Source organism: Salmo salar, chromosome ssa25, assembly GCF_905237065.1.
Source record: "Salmo salar chromosome ssa25, Ssal_v3.1, whole genome shotgun sequence".
NCBI lineage: Eukaryota > Metazoa > Chordata > Actinopteri > Salmoniformes > Salmonidae > Salmo > Salmo salar.
The window spans coordinates 38362529-38383553 of record NC_059466.1 but is presented as its reverse complement, the minus strand read 5'-3'; the positions used below and the strand labels follow the sequence as shown (position 1 = coordinate 38383553).

Sequence of the window (21025 nt, the reverse complement as noted above, 5' to 3'; positions counted from 1 at the left end):
CTGTGGATCGGTCATCACTGCGCGATTTAACCTCCACGGGGGCCAAGGTGGAATGTTGCATAACTAGGCCTATAGAACAAATCGGCTTCGCTCGTCTAAATATAACATTATATAGTAACTTAATTTGCATTCTTCAAAAATGTTTTGGCCTTCAGGCCTAGGTTACGTTATGACCACAGTGACGATTATTTCTTGGGCGTATGCATTGGGCCTATACATTTTTTTTTGTGCAAAATTGAAAGGCAATAAGCCAAATCTAATTGAATTTCCATTTAGAACAACTAATTATACATGTATGGGATTAAATAGATTTAATCAACTGTCCCAGTCAATGGCAATGTGTGCGCAACTTTGAATGCCACGGATTGTCATATGGCCATGGTTTGCCTACTGGCCGGTTATGCAGTCTATGCATGTTACAAGTAGATGACGGAAGAGCCATTCTTACTTCTAACAGGCTATACTCAATAATTCCATCCCATATGCAACATTGTCTAGAAGTAATAGGCCTATAGCTACAAAAACGAATCTAATTTTTAGTTTAGAGAACGTATAGGCCAATACAACTACATAGGCCTACATTGGGCCATACGTTTTAATGAAAATTGGGCAGTGCATCCATTGGACATGTCGTGCTGTTTAAAATTTTCTGAAGGAACGAAATCCTGATGGAAATCCCAGGATCAGACCACAACAAAAACCTGATGTAAGCACCGACCAGAATTCAGTACCAACGTCACGGCATGTATAGGCCTAGGCTATATATAGCCCTACTGTTGCCAGGCAAATAAGGGATGAAAATGTAAAGTTGGTCTTTCTCTTTACTATAATAACTCAATAATATATATCTAATAGGCTACGACTTCAAATAAATACATATATACTGATATGAAATTTGGCAATCGATGCATTTATCCAAATACACCCAAAATATTGGGTGACGGCATGATGATGATTTGGTGCCAGCATGCATAACGGTCTTATATAAGGATTATCGTAGGCCTACAGTATTTTTCTAACAATTCCTATTAACTCTTAAAAATCCAACTAAATTGAACATATTTAATAATATTCAGTGGGAGTAGCATAAAGGGCTACCCTAATGGCCTATGGTGCGCAATCAACAGAACTATGGCTCCGAAAGGCCTCTTTACAATTAAAGAAGCCACTGAAGTCATATTTAGACCACAAAACGTTATCGACCAAATAAATGATATTACAGTACTATTATGATAATCAGGTGTTTAAGAATATATTAAAATAGCTATAGCCTACAATTCCTCTCCGTAAATCTGACTAGTGAATTGTATAATTTCTAAAGTAAAATGATTTGTCTCATATGAAGGAACATGTGAATGCATGACCAGAATAAAACATTTAACTAATTATTAGTAGCCTATAGCCGACCAGATTAAATCAAATGAGCAACGAGATGTTATACAGAATGCCTGGCCAACACGTTTGGATTTCCAAAAATACTAAATGTTATATTTCAAAGGCATTGTAAGACATAGCCTAAATAGGCCTTTAACTAAGCATTCTCAAGTAATTGCACAACAAAGCATTTGGCAGTTTATTAAAATACATTTGACGATGTGAATAAGGAATTAATAACGAAATGGGTTCTCTTCAAAATAGTTTGAAGAGAAAATACCCAAAATAGCCTAAATAAAAAGTATAATGTTCTTTCGATAATAACCTTCAGTGACAAAGGTTTGGAAGTAAAATATAAATGCATAGGACTATTTTCGACCAGGGTAAAGCAGTCTACACCCACGGCCTGTATACAATAAAGTCCCCTGAAAAATTCACCATAGGCGATAGCCTAAATAAGTTTGCGGAAGTAATTTAACAATCGTCTTATTTCAGCATTGAATAGATTTTTTTTCTTCTTCGTATGTAGCATTTAAAATATAGCATAACTCGTGGGCTGCGTGTGCATACTTTCGGGATGGTAGAGCGCAATGTGTGACGTGCGTAGCCCTATTTGCCTGAGACAAAATGGAACACCTTGCTTTATTTTCTTATAGTAAAAGAAAGTTACAATTAGCCTAAAAATAAGATATGCAAGCATAACCCATGCACTGCTAAAACCATGACTTTCGGTTTATCTATCCATGGCAGTTTAATAAGCCCTTTCCCCTTCAAATGGCATTGCATCGCTCTGCGTCATTTGCTTGTCACAAAATGTGGCTCCAAATCAAGCCAGAGATCAGAAAATGTATTTACTGAAGTTTCACAATAGTACAATACACACTAGAATATAGGGATGGTGTTGTTTGGTTAAGACATTCGACTAAAAATCTCATCCTCTGATTTTAGACTACGGATGGTAGTTGGGCACATCTTGATAACAGGCGACTGGGTTTAGGGCATGCGTGATAAATTCCTCTATGAAATCTGACTATTAAAATCCTTTGTCTATGTTAGCGGGCACAACCAATATGTAGACTATCCGCTTTTAAACATATTTGGGACATTTCAAATAGGCTAGGCCAAGTTCCCTGAAAGGTGAAATGTCTGCTTAGAATAGGCTGATCAAGCATCCAATGTAAATAACAATTGACAGAAAAGTATACATCAAGTGTTATAGCCTCTCTGCAGATTACATTTGGTGAGTGTGATCATGCATGGCCTTGCAGTAACTCGTATGGGCTCAAAAATATTACTGAGCTTTTTTAGGCCTATATCAAAGTTATGCTAATGATAGGCCTATATGCGACTGCTACGCTACGGTAAAGTCTTCCTGTTTGCCCATGAGCCCCACCCAGATTTTTCAGGTAGTCCCAATAGGAAATAGGCCGACCCGGTGACCTTACCGCTGTAGAAAGGTGTGAAACTCGCTGTGTGACAAGTTCGCAGGTAACATTCACGAGTGTTTGGCAAAATGATGACAGATGCTAGAAATATTAGGCTAATTGTACACAAGATTATAAGTCTTCAGCCTATAGCTTGCTAAAATATATAGGCCAATGGCCAAATTCGATTCAGTTATCTAGCCATTTGACTAAGGTCATTTTCTCTGGCTAAAAAAAGGAAAAGACAACCACCCCCAAAAGCCTCGGAATGAGGGTTAAATTACTATAAATATTAAAACATATCTTGACATTATCAGTGTTTGGAATATTTTTTTTAAAATCTGAAAAGCCAATTAACCCTCTGAATAGGCCCACATATGCTAAACATTCAAATTGAACTGATGCAAATTAAACAGTGTGGCTGGCTTTAGGCCTACACAGGTGATAGGCCTTTGTGATTGGAACCTATCTCGCATAAAATAATACTCCGATGATTTGTGAACTTAAGTCAGCAGTATAAGGGTATAGGTCTAATGTGGAACATTTTCACAAGAGCTGGTGCAAGTTATACACTTTATAGAGATCAAATATATGGTCGATTGAGAAACTTATCTGTATCATTTCAATAGTTGGATTTTCTCTGAAGATAGACATAACCCCATGAGTTTGTTTGGCGTGAAACGACAAACAGCCTGCCCACTGGGGAAAAAAATGGTTGAATCAACATTGTTTCCACATTTCAACCTACCTCCCTCACCAAAAAAAATGAATTGGATTAGCAAAAAGATTCAAGTTAAGAGAATTTATTTTTTTGCGCCTCATTTTTTTTAACCTAAATCCAATGACATGGTTAATTTAGTTGATTTCACATTGCATTTACATTAGTTGACAGCTCATCCAAATGTCAATCAAAAGTAGACATTGGACTGCCATCTGCGCTCAGAGGGATGGTAGCCTAGTTGTATGGTACCTTACAAGGACTGAAACATGAGAATAAAATAAAAGGTGCACCCTTTCAAAACGTTTATTAGAAAATGCAGCACATGTGAGTTTACATAAAAAAGTAAAGCATTATGGGCCAACTAAATCATGCAAACAAGTAATTTAATGTGCAAAGATAGTTAAAATGGATATAGAAATGCATGAACATGTTCCAAAACAATGACCTATAAAATACAACATAGTCCTAGCTGTAAAATGAATTAGAATGGAAATAAAATTGACAAAAGCAACTTAAAACCTCATGTCTGTACCTGTCATAAAGATGACACACTGCGTCCCTCTCGGTGTCTCCCCTCCTCCTGCGCATCGTTCTCCCGTGCTGCGCGTGAGGGATGCATGCAGACAGACTCGTGGCGAGCGGTCAGCTTTGCTTCAGCAGCACGAGCAATACTGGAGGCTTCAGCAGTAGTTTTAACTCCAATATTTACGTGCTGCTACAGCAAGGCAGCCAGTGACGAGGCAGGTGGATCCCACACACACACACGCGCTCTTCTGGATGGTTCCACAGATGCCCGTCTGTCCAGGCCTTATTGCTGCAGCACAGTATGGCCTGCATCTCTGTGGAACCCACAAACCATTCTGTGCTGCTACAGCACAACCAGCTCCATCTCATTCACACATCCTCGCAGACTCCAGCTCCCTCTCCTGCATACACTCATCCTGACTCACTCTCTCCCCTCCTTGCTCTCTCTCGCACATCCCCTTTCTCTCTCACACACACACATCCCCTTTCTCTCTCACATCCCCTTTCTCACACACACAACTCCCCTCTCTCACATACACACATACATACATACATACATACATACATACATACATATATATATATACACACACACACACACACATACATACACCTCCCCTTTCTTTCACTCATACACACACGCATCCAGGTCGTCTCTCGGTGGCTGAAGGGAACTCCATGACTCTCCAACCATCTGAAAACACAGGGAGGATGGGGTAAATAGTCAGGTAATTAGCTAAATAAAGGAAAAACACTTTTCTTCTCTTCTATAACTGTCACGTTTGTGTGTGTGATTGATCTATATAGATGTATTTATTATGACAGATTGAGTCCGGATCAGCTAAATTGAAGGGGAGATGCGGTTTCAAATCACTTCCAATAAGGGAAACACCAGGGCCAGTTTTTTTTACTAAGCTAAACTATGGTGCAACGTCTATAAACCTGGCCCCAAGACTTGGGTTAGAGTGAAACGCATTCATCTTCATAGTCTTTTTGGTTCCCAAAATGAACTGACCAATATGAAACCTCAGACATGTTAGTATCTTAAATTACTCAAAACAAATCTGATAATTGCAATACATTTTGAAAATAATGCTAATTTTGACAGAGCTCAGTTCAAGAATGAATGATCTCAGAATGCAATATTACTCACTCCATCCCCTAAAGTCAGAAGAGGTACTACTATTAGACAACAACCATAGCATGACAAAGGGACATAAATACCAAATCTCAATGTTAATGTCCAAGTTACTTGACACTTATGGAAAATGAATAGCCCCTAACGCTGCTAAGTAACATTTAGTCTACTGAAAAGAAAACCGTGGTTGACGGACATTGAAGGATGTTTTATTCACACTGTCATCTGGTCAAAAGGGAAGCTATTGAAAGGCAGGTCAGCAACATAAACAAACAGGGTTTAAAGTGACAAGCGTTATGGTGTGGTATTAACTTGCATCACTATGTTTACCCTAGTTTCCAAATATCACTTGCTTCTGCTGATTTGATCAAGTCCGATAACCACTCCAATACCACTAATGCACAATTCAACAACTGCCCAACATCACCAACAGATAAAAAAAAAGGTAAGTCTGCAAGACAGAGATAGCATTTTCAAAAAATATTGGTGTAACTTATTAGAAAGGGTGCATGTACATTTAAAAAAAATAAAAAAGCCATAAATCTGTAAAACAGAGGAATCCAAAAGGACATGCAATACCACCACCTTGAATGACAACTGGATGTTGTCAGAGATTAAAATAAACCTTTTCAGAAATACATCAGACATTGTAGAGCAGAGAATGGGTGTTTTTTCTATTCCCTACAGGTGTTTATACTGATTAACAAACAATGACGTCATCTGCCATCTTGGACACGACTGTGGGTGTATATAAGGAAATAACCCAGAGTTAACACCGTGCTCTGTCGGGAGATGGGCCTCGGTATTACAGGGTAGGAGCAGAGAAGTGACACACACACACACACACACACACACACACACACAACATTCAAACCATAGCAACACATTTAGCCTAGTATTTTCAAACAAGATTAGATTCACTCAAGTTATACCAACTAATGAGAAGACATAACATAAAAGACATTTCAGCAAAAAATATTAAAGTACACCTGCTGATACTGAATGCAAGTCTGAATTTAAGATAATTGCACCCTATGGTCCCCTTACACTCTCCCTCTTACACACAAAACTATATGAAATACTGGAAATATATTTAATAACTTATCCATTTCAGATCTTATAGTTTTCACGTTGGTACAGGATGTTAAGAACGATATACAAAAGCTGCTCCATTGTGTCCATAGAACAGAGGCTCCCCATGAAGTTAACCAGGACAGAGACACACCTCTCTCCCAATATTCATTTGGACAAGGTGGGTCAAAAGACATGCTAGAACACTAATGACTGATGGATCTCTGTTTGTTGTGACAAACTATTTATTTATTTGTCATTTTTTAGAAGGGCGTTACAGGTACAAAAACAATCAAATGCATACAAAAAGATGACCAGTCCATTTAGATGGATTTCTACTTGGATTCATAGACAGTAAAATGAAACCCAGTTTCCTTCATACTGAATACAGCAACAGATGCAATGTCACCACTCAATCTCTCAGAGAATGAGTCAAATAGCCACCGACAACTAAATGTGCAGCACAGCAAACCACAAATTACTTCAAGATATGAGGTCACTTAAATTTGTCCCCTTCTCAAAGGAGGTTTTAGGATTGGGGCTCAACTGCAACAAGCCTATATTTCATGAAGCTGAAAATATGAAAAATAACATCCCAAAAAATGAAATTCCATTGATTTTCTACATTTAAGGTCTGAGGTAGAGGATGTATTCTGGTCACTATATAAATACAATCTCTCTCTCACACACACACACACACACACACACACACACGACAGAACTGTTCATTATTGCCTGAATATTATTAATGCTTCAGACTCAGTCATGCACATTGTAATAAAGAAATAAATAGTGTGTCACCATAACCTACAGTTTCCATACCAGCAACTACAGTGTACAGACTTCAGTTGATTACATTTCAAGTCAGACATGTGAATGATGTAAAATAGGTATTATTCAAATTCAATAAAATTGCACTCCCAGTTATTGAAAAATAAATCTGACCTGAATTTATCTAAAAGAAAACTCTCCACACACACACACTCCAGTGCCACTCCTTCAGGCATTCCCCCGCTCTCCCACCTATATGACAATCATAAATTAACTCCCATGAACCAGAGGAGTGGATGAGGTCCGACAGTCGCCGGTGGGTCAAGAGGAGTCTTAACTGCAGTCAGTTCTGACCAGGTGTCACTACAACCTAATTAATCACTACAACCCAATATCTACACACACACACACACACACACACACCATTATGGCTTTAACCTTTCCCTGCTGTCTCCCTATGAATGGAGCATGTCTGGACATGTTGCCTCTACTCCTCAGACCTTGAACCCATTCCTACAGCACTCACACTCTCAATCAGAGTCACCTGACCCTGGGGGCAAAGGTCAAGTGACCCCTTTCCACTGGGGGCCTCCAATTCAACACAAAATCTTGTTCTGCTGTGTGTGTGTGTGTGTGTGTGTGTGTGAGTGAGAGATATATCTATTAGTGTGATGTAGGCTAAATGGTAAATGTAATGACCTAGACAAAAACATTATGAACAAATATGTTGATTGATTGTGATTCTATGGGAGGATGATTCAGTCATTCACATGATAAAACTTTACCTTCAACCAAAGTCTGGATTTAAATTTGCCTTTAGCATTTTTAGCTAGGTTATGAGAATGTTATGCACAATGCTAGTATAAAACAGCCATGATAATTCATAGTTTAGGCAAAACAAATTATGTAAAATGACTACATAAATTATAGAAGCCTGACATTATATTCTGGGAAAGGACTAAGTATGAACGGCAGACATTGTCATACAACTAAAATGGCTCAATAAATAAATCTGCATAACTAATAATAGGGCAATTTCACTAGGGCTTTATTTTGGAACATCTCTCCGTACACAAGTACCCAGATGAGACCTGGTGTAACTAGACTGAAGTTGAAAGGACATCTGGATACTTGTGTACAGAGAGATGTTCTTGTCCATTATCTAATATTGTTTGACTTTTCAAACTTTAATCACCTTTCAAAAATGTTATAAAAGGCCTATGTCAAAATACTCAATGTGGTCATGGTGAGTGTAGAATTTACTTATGAGTTGTGTCAAAGGATGTGAGGAGTTTGTGTAAGTGGTTCATCTAACAGCTTTACCAGAGCAGCACGCGTGTCATTAGTGGTTCATCTAACAGCTTTACCAGAGCAACACCCATGTCATTAGTGGTTCATCTAACAGCTTTACCAGAGCAGCACGCGTGTCATTAGTGGTTCATCTAACAGCTTTACCAGAGCAACACGCGTGTCATTAGTGGTTCATCTAACAGCTTTACCAGAGCAGCACGCGTGTCATTAGTGGTTCATCTAACAGCTTTACCAGAGCAACACGCGTGTCATTAGTGGTTCATCTAACAGCTTTACCAGAGCAGCACGCGTGTCATTAGTGGTTCATCTAACAGCTTTATCAGAGCAGCACGCGTGTCATTAGTGGTTCATCTAACAGCTTTACCAGAGCAGCACGCGTGTCATGTGACTGCAATTTTCCTGAAATCCTTACCATGACTTCTTGAACAGAGAAATTATACAGTTTATAAATCACTATTAAAATAAGCCAGCTACAAAAATCGAGTCATGTTCAACCAAAAATCACAATTCTCAGCATTCATCTACAATGGGTATTGAGGCTGGAACATTCCACACTTGGTTTCAAATCCATGTATTTTAGAGTTAATTTCTCCCTAAAAGACGGGAGCGGTGAGTAACTAGCCGTAGGTAACTTTTTTGGACAGGGGTGTGTAGAGGCAGGGGTGGTGGTTCAGTTTATTGTAATTTACACCAGGCCTGTTATCTAAAAATAGTACCCCTTCCCTGCCGTAGAAACACCAGTCATGCAGTTGTGGGCGTTAATCCTGCAACAACGAAAGTAGCCCCATTCCCACTTGTCCAACACATGTCCAGTAGTTCCCCAGGCAAGCAGAGACAGCAGGGCAGAGTGACTGACTGGGGTTCCCTCTGCACAACACTAGGACAATAGAAGTATCGCGATACTCGTTAGTTTTGTGGCAAGGAGACAAAAACACAAAGCGGATTTAACTTTAGGAAAACAGCCCAAATGTTGGAAACAAACATGTGATCCAGAGTCCCGTTTGTTTTCCAAGCTATACCACACAATATTTACATACAGCAGGTTTTTAAAAAGACAAACATTTGGTCTGCTTTGTGTTTTTATTTTTGCCAAGGAAAACATTGATACTGGTATAGTCCTGCCCTACACAACACCGATGTCAGAGATACACACCATAGACTACACAGTCTCACACACCATAGCCTAAACAAACTCACAGTTTCTTCATTTCTGGAGACTTCACTAAAAGGGGATGTGTGAAGTGACCTCTTCTCTCCACAGGTTTGCACCACAATCAGCTTAGTGGCTACCACTCTCAGCCTAGTGTGCAATCTCCCTATTCACTGTCAGGTAGGGCCCTTGTAACGCTCCAAACACTAGGCCTAGATCTACTGGGACACCCAACCCTAATACAGCACCACATGAAAATATACATTTAAAAAAGTGAAATATCAACTGAAAAATAACACAACACACAATGAAAGTGTTGATGTCTGAGGATACAAAAAAGGGAGTAAAAACACCTGGAAGCATGGCCATTGGATAATGCAGGAGAGGAAGCATGGCCATTGGATAATGCAGGAGAGGAAGCATGGCCATTGGATAATGCAGGAGAGGAAGCATGGCCATTGGATAATGCAGGAGAGGAAGCATGGCCATTGGATAATGCAGGAGAGGAAGCATGGCCATTGGATAATGCAGGAGAGGAAGCATGGCCATTGGATAATGCAGGAGAGGAAGCATGGCCATTGGATAATACAGGAGCAGTGTAAAATAATATAAAGCCAATCATGTAAATCTTGTAATTGTGATCATATCTATGCAAGTTGTATGCGAAGATGAACGCTAATTGAAAACAGACTACCAGCCTTATCACAACCCTACACCAGTCCAGATGCATGTTGTGAACTGGGGGAGACGTCCAGTCAAGGTTAGAGAGAGGGCTTCCCATACAACAAATTCCCATGACCAGTATCTGCGTGTATATGGAGGAAAAGCATGCCACACACACACACACACACACATCCAGCCTCGCATAGCAAACATCTGTCTACTAGTGTAAAAATCCTACGTTCATACACCTGCGCATACAGAAAACCAAAAACACACGAATGTACACCAAACTTAGCTGACTTCCAAAACACTGCTCACTTCTGGCTCTAGGGCTTTCTCTCGTCAACTCACCGCTTCAATAGAGCTGCTGCTGCCGCCTTCACCTCCCCTCAGTAGCCACTACAGGGCCAGAAAGCAATCAACAGGAAGTAGACAAAGCAGAAGCAGTGAGACGCCAGCCGTTTCAGAGCTGCGCCCAGACAGACACCTCGGCACCAGACCCAAAGAGAAAACTACTAGTATCTGACTACCCTACGTACTGCTGCGTCATCACAAACCTCACCTGGCACTAAAAACACTGATAACAAACCAACGCCTGTCACACTAGTAATCAACACGAGTCATCTCACCATGTGAGGAGCAGTCCAGAGAACCAGCAGTGAGGGAGATTACGATCCAAGTTCAGGTTGTGTGTGAGTGAGTGAGTGAGAGAGAACGAAGGTGTATGGATTTACAAGCGACCCCCCCCCCAACCACACACACTGCACCCTATCAACACACTTGGGCAAAAACTCTCACTCCTGACCAGTGTCTAAACTTTCCCTAACTTAAGAGTTGAGCTTGTCTGAAATGCTTTTCCACTCATGTGAGTCCTTTGTCAGTCCCTCCCCATCCCAAAAGCTGGGTTTTGCACAAGGACCCTAAAATATAGACACGTTGAAACAAAAAAAAAAAACATTTCATATTTATTAATCCACTGTTCCTGTTTGTGATGTACCAAGAGGGCCATGACGCGTCGTGATGCTGGGGGCCGGAGGAGGCACGACATCTGGCGACATCCCCAAACCCAGAGGGATAGAGAGAGAAGAGGTCACCATGGTTATATTCTCACATCTCCCCTACACGGTTGACTGACAGGATAGTACCCATCAAATAAAATATATGAGTGCTGCTCCTTTGAGTTATTCCCAGTCAGCTTACAGTTATGGAGTGCAACCCATACAAACAAAATTATATCTTTTTTTAAATTCCACAGTTAAAACTCAAGGACCGCTTGTGCCACTGACTACAACCAGTGTAAAAAACAAACAGAGGTTGGTTGCTTGCTCGCTCCCTTACACACGGTGAAAAATACTAACTGGAAGGCTAAAGCTAGAAAGGTACAACACTATTTTCCAATTTTACTACATAATATTTTGGGAAGTATGAGTATTTTTAAGAAACTGAGGCAGCGATGTCTATCAGTTTCTTCCCTAAAGTCGAGCCTGAAGTGAATGGTAAAATACACAATGCGTTTCAATAGGATCGGAAGTCAAACTTAGTGTGGAGTATTAACCAGACAGCATTAGTTAATGTAATGAGTGATTTATTTTAATAAAAGGCTACATTAATACCTTAAATACCACATTTACACATCTAGTAAAACCATCCCACCACATTTTGCACAGCAAAGCCATAGAATGTCAGCTATAGTGACCGCAACACGTTGTCCACAGACTGAGCTGTAGTTACTGTGATAAACCTTTTTTTAGTAGAATATATACACTGACCAAAAATATAAAAAAGGCAACATGTAAAGTGAACAAATTTGTTTACATCCCTGTTAGTGAGCATTTCTCCTTTGCCAAGATAATCCATCCACCTGATAGGTGTGGCATATCAAGAAGCTGATTAAACAGCATGATCATTACACAGGTGCACCTTGTGCAGGGGACAATAAAAGGCCACTAAAATGTGCCGTTTTGCCAAACAAAAATGTCACAGATGTCTCAAGTTGAGGGAGCGTACAATTGGCATGCTGACTGCAGGAATGTCCACCAGAACTGTTGCCAGAAAATTGAATGTTAATTTCTCTACCATAAGCCACCTCCAATGTTGTTTGAGAGAATTTGTTATTACTTCCGACTGGCCTCACAACCGCAGACAAGGTGTAACCGCGCCAGCCCAGGATCTCCACATCCGGCTTCTTCACCTGTGGGATCGTCTGACACCAGGCACCTGATGAAACTGAGGAGTATTTCTGTCTGTAATAAACCCCTTTTGTGGGGAAAAACTCATTCTGATCGGCTGGGCCTATGCCCTCCCAGGCACAGCCTGTAACTTAGTAAAATCTTTGAAGTTGTTGCATTTATATTTTTGTTCAGTACACACACAAAATATGAACTGCACTAACTTGTGCAAAGCTTTACAAAACCCTCAATGATATACAAATGGCATTATCACTTCACCAGTATAAAAATATTAGGACTTCAATACAATTGCTCAGCACACCAACCTGAGACATTGTTTTAAGTAGGAGGTGATGCATGCATGACACAAGCAACTTAATGTGTGTGAGCCAGTGTGTACATAGCATACCTATCGGCATCTTTCTTTATGTATGTATTGGTGTCTCGTCGTGATGTGTGTTTCGTCCTATATTTTTAATCCCAGACCCCGTCCTTGCAGGAGGCCTTTTGGTAGGCCGTCATTGTAAATAAGAATTTGTTCTTAACTGACTAGCCTAGTTAAATAAAAACATGCTTCCAATGATAAGCACTTATCTGACATCAACAGTAGGCATACACTTTACATACCAGTCACACTCCCAAAATAATAAAAACAAAACATGGATTCTGCTCTGAACTGGTTAAAAAGTAAAAATGATCAGGACGTGTTAAGTAGTATCCTGTTTTATGAGGGAGGCACCATGATAGCCTCTCTGGCCTGCCTGTGATACTGCAGTTGTGGAAGCACACCATGACAGAGCCCTGGAAAACAACCAACAAAACCTGTAAAAACCTGCTCGCATCATGGTGAATTTCAATACTACAGTTTGTGCTGCATGGGGTGGTTCTCTATAGACCAGCTACCACACGTGTGAGCAGAGAGGAGGCACAACTCCACCAGGAAATGGGGGTGGGAGCCCATTTTGCCAGCGGGGCCTCAGAACACAGAATGATGAGTCACAGAATGTCATACTAATGTTCTAGAACTGCACAAACACTCCGTGTTTCACTACCAGCCTACTCAACTGACTAATAATAAAGCAGATCTATTCTTTTTTTTATTTTTTACAATGAGAGCTAGCACTAATATTTCACACATCCAAGAATATTCATTACATTTATCTGCAACATAATTTAGCCTATGCTAATTTCAATCTACTTCCTGCAAATGTTGCTGTGCAAACATTAGGATCACTTGAGGAAATGTATGATACAAAACTACTGTAGATGTGAGCATTATACGTGCTGCATGTCTTGCTCACAACTACACTGACTTATATTGCATTGGAGGGTTTCTTAAACTGGCAAGTGCAGATTGGTGTCTAAGTAAACACAAACATACCAATAATCACGGGTGTCACTTGCTATTACTAAAAAACAGTAAAGTACATTTCACATGGTGCATGACATTGTCCAAACACTCACACAAACCTAACACTTCTCCTCAAATTGACACATTTTCATTTAGAATGTCATTCTAAATGAAAATGTGTCAATGTGAAATCTTGATCATATGAAGTTTTGCCTTAATTTTTTTTAAAGCCTCATGCATCACCACCTCCACAATGTGGTTTTCAGAGGGATTTTCCCTCATGCCGAGTTCAGCAGAGGTCACAGGAACAAAATGCCATCAGAACTACTCCCGTCTAAGCTCTGGGTTTAAAAAAGAAACTCCTATATGCTTTAACTGACTAACTATCTATATGGGTGGCCTAATTGATACAGAATGCAATATTGTCTTTGTTGTGCAACAATGGTAGCAACAATACATATTGTCTTAGCTTCAAGTATAACTGATATTTCGCTGTACATAAGGCTGTATCAGTAATATACTCCCTGGATTCAACAGCAGCGAGTACATCTTTGGTTATACTGTAGAGGACATGTACAGTTTAGACTTAACTCAGTTTTGTAAAATCTTTAGCACAACCCTAAGTAATCAATATATTTTTTCTGACAGGAAAAAAATAATTGAGACAAATGAATGGGAAAAGTGTGTCATATTCAACTTTAAATAAATTACATTAGTAAAGCCTCAACTGTTGAGAATGCTGTGTATTTTTTATATTAATACACACCACCCACAAAATAAATACAATAAAAAAACCTAGAGGGGCCTTTTTTGGCCTCAGCGCAAAGCGCCTGGGACCGCTTGACGTGGAAAATGGCCCATGTTCACTCTTGTTAACCCCATTTTGACATCACATGACAGGAGAAGAAACATTTACATCAATTATGATAATTGACAGTCGGGACAATTGACCCCCACTGCAGCGGCGACTAAGGGGGAAGTGCTGAGTAGTCACTTCGCTACAAGTTACTCTTTGTAGCAGGTTAGGAGAGCATTTTCACTAACCCTCACCTTTTTCCTAAACTTAACCTAATTCTCCTAACCTGCTACGTTAATTATCATAATCTACTGTTTAAGTTCTTCTTACCGCTACGATAAAGTCGTAGCTGTATCAAAGTGGTGTGTTGATAAAAAAAATAATTCTCAGATGATTGTTACGCAAAAATATAATTGTTTGCTGGAAAGGAGGTCAGGATAAAAAAAAAGAAGACTAAAAGAACAGTGGGTTATTCTGTATGAGCAGTGTAGTAGCTAAAGGTAATGGTGAGGCAGGATTACAAAAACGAGTGTAGTCTATATATTGTGGGAAAATAATATATTTCCATGTTGAGTAGGACTACCATTTTTTTCTACTTTGAGATATAGCGAGAGAGCTACATGCATGTTCTACACAGCGCCACGATTTCAGTAGTCTTGAAAGACGGGGCAAAACAAGTATGACTCGTATGAGACTACTTTACTGCATCTGACTCGTGCCAGCAAGCCGCCTCCTCATCCACAGAATAAATCGCACAAGTTCTTGAACTAGCAGTTTAAACTGCAGAAAAGGACTCACTTCGGTAGCAAACGTTACATTATAGCATACTATTCAATGCAATTCATATTCTAACTACCTGGTATCAGTCAGTCAATATTGAAACATTGTATCACAATCAAGCAGTCCTGACACTGGCCGTACAATGTGCAATTTGATTATCGTGTGCTCACGTACAGGATACAGTAGCCAAGAGTTTGGTAAAAATTGCACACTATGTTGTAATCACAGTCGTTACAATGTGGCACTCGCCTGACTGAGGAAGCACGCCCTCTCAATCAAAGGCAAAACACGATAACTACAGCTGATATTATGTCCAATGCAAAAAAAAAAAAAAAAAAGTAGGCTAATAAGTCACGATGAATCTAAAGAATGATAGCAAAACGTGGCAACTGTTCCGGCAGGCAAAATCAGACTACCTAAAACGTTACACGACGCAGCTAGTTACTCATAAAGGCAAATTGTATCGGGATGGTAAAAACAAACATGACAATCATTGAGCAAATACTGTAGACATCGTATGCCAAGCTGCTGGAATTGTCGATTTGCTAGTTGACTAACAAACGTTCTCTTGTTAGTTAAAACAGCAATCAATGGACACTTACCATAAAACGTTGTATAACGTTTTCAATCAGGCGAATCCACCAATGTTAACTTAGCTAGAAACGTGATAAAAACGTGAAACAAGACTTTTAAATTCCTAAAAAAAAATACATTTGAAAAAAAAAGGAATAAATCAAAACATGAAAAGGTGTCCTCAGCATTACAGAAAAATCCTTGCAGCGTTTTCAAGAGGAAGCCAACGATATGAAGATTCAGCTCGCAGTGCATGTTGTTGACAGCGGTGCCGACTGGCTCTTCACTCCACTGCCTCCCGCTTTTCCACCTCCCGCTCAAACGGAACGTCCTAAAATATGACTAAAACGCAAAAAAATCTAAATTATGCCGGTCATTCTCCACTCAATCGACCCTGAAATATTTTTCTAAACTGTTTGGTTCTTTTTAGAGAGGTCCACTTATTTGTCGTAAATGCATTTATAAACGTTACATTTCTACACAGACGCCAAGTCAGACACCAATTTCTTATCGCTAGTAATGCTAACGTTACAGTAGCTGGCTAACTATCTAACGTTTCCCCCAGTCCTGATACGACGTAGTCTTGGCCTTCTTTCCCTTTTCTTTATCCATCGGTGTTCTTTTTCGGGATAATTTTTGTATATATTTTTCGAGCCTCCGAAAATAATGTCCGTGTCTTGCGACAGCTCCAGAGCTCGTCTTGCCTACCCACTGCAGCCGCTCCTCTCAGCTGTTGAAGCAATCGCAGCTCACTCGAAAATGGCGCCGAAAGCTACCCTCTTCATTCAAATTCGTTAGAGCCACCCCTACTCCCCATTGGGCATATGGGGAGTGTGCTCTGTGTAGCGGATTGGAGGAGGAAAATGCACTCTCAAATGATCTAGCAGCCCACGCAGCGTTCTCTTCAATGGCCAACGGAGGGGGGAGTTAACGCTTTAGGACCTGAAAAAAAAGTATACAGCCCATATTAAAACGTAAAAACGTATAATAGCCTATATAGTCCTATTTCCACACTTAGGCTAAACACCAATGTTCCATTTAAACTCCGAAGTATTACTCAAATAAAGATGAGGTGGTTGAAGGATAAGAATTCAGATTTTAAAAATGATTATTTCCTGGTTGAACGTCAACAGCAAAAGAGCACGGTAGCCTACGAAATTCACCCTGACAAGGCGAACTGGTGATAACCCTCTTTACTTACTCACGCACCGGGATGTAGACTCAAGCTACTTTCAAACCTTTCAACCGATCCAGACCAGATGTTGTTTTGCTTATGCAATTGATTTGAAGTAGGCAACACTTTACTAAGAATGTCAGACTTCTTTTCTAACCTTCCTTTGAATAAAATACTAATCAGACTGCAACTGCCAGACTAAATTATTGGGGAGGGGGGTATAGTCTGTGCCACGCATAGATGTAAGTTATTGACAACAGACTTAAAGAGGTGTATATAGGGAATGGGAAATAACTGCACTTTCTACCCACCAGCATAACAGCAGCACAGCGCTCGCTCACCCCACTGGTGATGATGCGCGGCACAACGTGGGGGTTGGGTTTGGAGGAGAGTCGGCGGGCGCCTCTCTCCGTCACTCCCGCTTAATTTCTGCCAGCCATGGCAACTTGCACCGCTGTAGAGTTTGTAAGACTGCTTTGAAGTGTAGGAGATACTTTCTCGCAGACATATGAAAGACAGAGGGAGTTCTCAATGAACATAGGCTATTTGAACAGACACGAGGCCAATAACGCGAGTTTAGTCTTTAACCAGGCTTGAATAGCCCAGCCGAGACTAACTGAGCGACTTTGTTGGATCCATTCTCTTGCAATTTACCTATAGCCGCCAATGCCAAATTTGTTTAGATTAATAATTATCTTACATTGTATGATAGCCTGATTCTAAGAGATCATGTGTGAGATGCCTATTATATAACTTTATGCTGAATTGTAGGCATAGCCTATACATAGGGTGGCTGTTTGGTTTGTGCTATACACCGAAATTCCCAGCCGTGTACAGACAGGCCAGGCCAGGACACGGTTGGGCAGAACAACCTGTCAATAAGCAGCCTGTCACCTCCTGCGCTGTGTGCACCGACAGCCATTTCATCCTGTTATCACCTCCTGCGCTGTGTGCACCGACTTAACTGACTTGCCTAGTTAAATAATAAAAAAATATATATTTAAAAAAACACACACCTGTTATGTCTACAATACACCAGGGCCCTCAGCATCTGCTCTGCTTAACATCCAGGCCTCATTTGAAAAAGACACTCCTGATCTACTATTCAGGAAGGAGAGGGAGCTAGGGTCAGGTGTGTAACATGATTTTCAACATGGTGATGGGTACAAATACAGACCTACACTTAGGGTTGCAAAATGCCGGTAACTTTCCCCAAATTCTCAAGTTTTCTAGAAATCCTGGTTTGAGGATTCCCGGAATTATAATAGGAAATCCGGAATCCTCCAACCAGGAATTCTGGAAAACAGGGGAATGTAGGGAAAGTTACCAGAATTTTGCCACCCTTGACAGAGAGGTAGACATTTGTTTTTAGACAGGCACTCTTGACAAACAGCTCGGATGTCAACAGACAAATTGGAACTCATGTTTCTTAAAACTTTAATCTAACAAAATGAGTAAACTTACAGTTTGTATTCTGCCATTGTCTTCCCAATCTTAATCTTTCTAAATGACATTCAGAAAACATACATTTAATAAATACATAAAGCTGTTCAAACTAACTGGCGGTGTAAGGTACTGCTTTGCAGTGCTAGAGGCGTCACTACAGACCCGGGTTCGATCCCGGGCTGTATCACAAACAGCTGTGATCGGGAGTCCCGTAGGGCGGCGCACAATTGGCCCAGCGTCGTCTGGGTTAGGGGGGGCTTTACAAGTAGGCCGTCAATGTAAATAAGAATTTGTTCTTAACTGACTTGCCTAGTTAAATAAAGGTTAAATAAAAAATGTCAAAACTTCATCTGATTATCAAACAAGTGTTTGAGTTCTCAGTAAAATCTGTCTCAGTGAAAGGCAGTACACTTTGAGAGAGACACACACACACACAGAGAGAGAGAGAGAGAGAGAGATAGGACGTGCATTCATTGTGTACATGCCTGCTGGTACAGTGTGGACAATGAGACTGGAAGGGGAAAAATTGCTTGTTTACAGATAAACTGGTTTGGACAGGAAGCCAGTTAGGAGGAGCTCCATGTTGTTAAACAGGCGTGTGGAGAGTCAGGGATGACCCAGCTAAAACACCCCCATGGCCTGGAGGGAAAACTCTGATGCTAGCCTAAGTTAACACACAAGACAAAACACGCACACAACTTACCAGCTATCTACAGGATCAATACACTTCGGTTAAATTATGTGTTTCTCACAAAGTGAAAAAGAAGAGGAGACAAGCCAGAGAATAAGAGGGAGTGTGCGAGCGAAACAAATTCACCACCATTGCTAAAGGTTAAAAGCAACTAGTTGGACAAGAAGATGCTGTTTACTTCTCAGCTTCATGACATACATCTAGGAGATAATGTGAGTAGTAGGACTATGGGTCTCCCTTTACTACCAGCTGTACACAGTAGCCTTGCCCAAGCCCAACCCATCCCCCGGAATACTACACAGTTTGTTCTGCATTGTGTCACTGTCACATGAGCACACAGTGCGTGCGCACACACACACACACACACACACACACACACTGCCTTGCATTAAGGAGGGAGAGATCCTTATGACTCACGAAAACAAGAGTCACATGTCACCTCACAAATGAACCATGCTACTCACACTGTTCTGTTATCCACAGGGTTTATTTTTTCCCTCGCAGGGGCACTAAATGAAATCACATCATAATGCATCTCTTCATTAGCGGACGTTTGGAACATACGGGGAGGGATGGGGGGGGGGGACTCTCCCCTGCCTCCTTGCCCTGATGGGTGTTAGTGAGTTCGTGAGTGAGAGTGAGAGTGAGAGGGAACAACAGCCACAGTGTGGTGGTGGCAGAAGAGCAGTTCAGGCACAGTGGGACGACCCAGCACACAGTTGGCCACGCTGGGGAGGCTGATTTAGCCTCTGATGTAATTTGATTTCATGTTAGAAGACTTGTGTGTATGGCCAGGCTGGCTGTAACACTCAGCTGCTTCTCATTGGATGAGTACTTGGTTTTGAGGGTTGCTTTTTCCTCAAGTGACTCTGAGGATGGCCTCCTTCACACTTCAAACAGACACAGGACGACATCGCACCACAAAGGGAAAATGGATGTTGGCAACAGGGGAGTTCACGATACTCTTGCAGTGTCTCATGCAAACATGCATAATACATGTCAGCACACACACACAAAGCAAGGTTTGGCTTGACGCCCTGACATGGCCTAGTGTGCATATAAGATCATGATGTTTCGGTTTCTCTACCTCTGTCTGTCCATCCCTCCCTCCGTCCAGTCATCCATCGTACAGTTTGTAAACCTGGTTGTCCTACCGGTCCCTTACCCAGCCACCCACAACTTGCCATGACAGGGTGGCAGCCATGGCCCTCTGATGAACCATCAAACAGGAAAAGTGTCAATACAGGACCAAGATCGAATCCTACTAGACTGGTGCTGACGCTCGTCAGATGTGGCATGGCTTGCAAACTATCACGGATTACAAAGGGAAACCCAGCTGAGAGCTGTCCAGTGACGTGAGCCTGTCCAGTGACTTGTACTCCAAGCATGCACTGACCAGCTAGCAAGTGTCTTCACTGACATTTTCAACCTCTCCCTGACCCAATCAGTAATACCTACATGTTTCAAGCAGACCACTCTAGTCCCTGTGCCCAAGAAAACTAAGGTAACCTGTCTAAACGACTATCGCCCTGTAAGACTCACTTCTGTAGCAATGAAATGCTTTGAAAGACTGGTCATGGCTCACATCAACACCATCAACCCAGACACCCTCAACCCATTCCAATTGGCATACAGTCCAAACAGATCCACAGATGACGCAATCTCTATTGCACTCCACACTGCCCTTTCCCACCTGGACAAAAGGAACAACTACGTGAAAATGCTGTTCACTGAGTAAAGCTCAGCGTTCAACACCATAATGCCCTCTAAGTTCATCACTAAGCTAAGAACTCTGGGATTAAACACCTCCCTCTGTAACTGGATCCGGGACTTCCTATCAGCCGCCCCCAGGTGGTGAGAGTAGGCAACAACACATCCGCCATGCTGACCTTTCAACA

General features: G+C 41.0%; 1 long non-coding RNA gene across 2 annotated transcripts; it reads right to left on the bottom strand.

The window, feature by feature from the left end:
• Positions 1 to 3797: 3797 nt before the first annotated feature.
• LOC123730485 (uncharacterized) lies at positions 3798 to 19500 on the bottom strand. 2 transcript variants are annotated; one of them, XR_006761916.1, is made up of 2 exons: positions 15846 to 19500; positions 3798 to 4738 (listed from the first exon to the last, which is right to left on the bottom strand). It is a non-coding gene; the product is annotated as an uncharacterized lncRNA (long non-coding RNA). The 2 variants fall into 2 exon arrangements; XR_006761917.1 differs by lacking the exon at positions 3798 to 4738 and adding an exon at positions 11717 to 13117.
• Between the last annotated feature and the right edge of the window lie 1525 nt (positions 19501 to 21025).